Source organism: Arachis duranensis, chromosome 1 (genome assembly GCF_000817695.3).
Source record: "Arachis duranensis cultivar V14167 chromosome 1, aradu.V14167.gnm2.J7QH, whole genome shotgun sequence".
NCBI lineage: Eukaryota > Viridiplantae > Streptophyta > Magnoliopsida > Fabales > Fabaceae > Arachis > Arachis duranensis.
Window position 1 is genome coordinate 62,277,772 of NC_029772.3, and position 889 is coordinate 62,278,660.

The following is an 889-nucleotide window of genomic DNA, read 5'->3' on the forward strand; positions in this document are numbered from 1 at the left end:
TGTCTTTTGAATTTGTTGTTCATGAATGTTAAAATTGTTGGCTCTAGAAAGAATGATAGAAAAGGAGACATGTTACTGAGGATCTAAAAAATCATAAAAATGATTCTTGAAGCAAGAAAAAGCAGTGAATTCAAAAAAAAAAGAAGAGAAAGAAAAAGCAAGCAGAAAAAGCCAATAGCCCTTTAAACCAAAAGGCAAGGGTAATAAAAAGGATCCAAGGCTTTGAGCATCAGTGGATAGGAGGGCCTAGAGAATGTGGAGAATGAAACCCTAGAGAGAGGTTGCAGTCTCTCTCTCTACCCCAAAATGTAATCAACTCTAAGAAAATATCTAAGAACATGCAAAATGAGCTAAAGTCGCTTAACCCTTCAATCCTTTGCCTCTTTAAGATTTTTGATGAGCGGATAATTTATACGCTTTTTGGCATTATTTTTAGTATGTTTTAGTTAGTTTTTATAATATTTTTATTAGTTTTTATTTAAAATTCACTTTTCTGGACTTTACTATGAGTTTGTGTGTTTTTCTGTGATTTCAGGTATTTTCTGGTTGAAATTGAGGGACCTGAGCAAAAATCTAATTCAGAGGCTGAAAAAGGACTGCAGATGTTGTTGGATTCTGACCTCCCTGCATTCTAAGTGGATTTTCGGGAGCTACAGAAGCCCAATTGGCGCGCCCTCAATTGCGTTGGAAATTAGACATCCTGGGCTTTCCAGCAATATATAATAATCCATACTTTGTCCGAGATTTGATGGCCCAAACCGGCGTTCCAAATCAGATCAAGAATTCCCAGCGTTTATCGCCGGAACTAGCACAAAAGCTGGAGTTAAACGCCCAAACTGGCACAAAAGCTGGCGTTTAACTCCAAGAAAAGTCTCTACACATGGAAGCT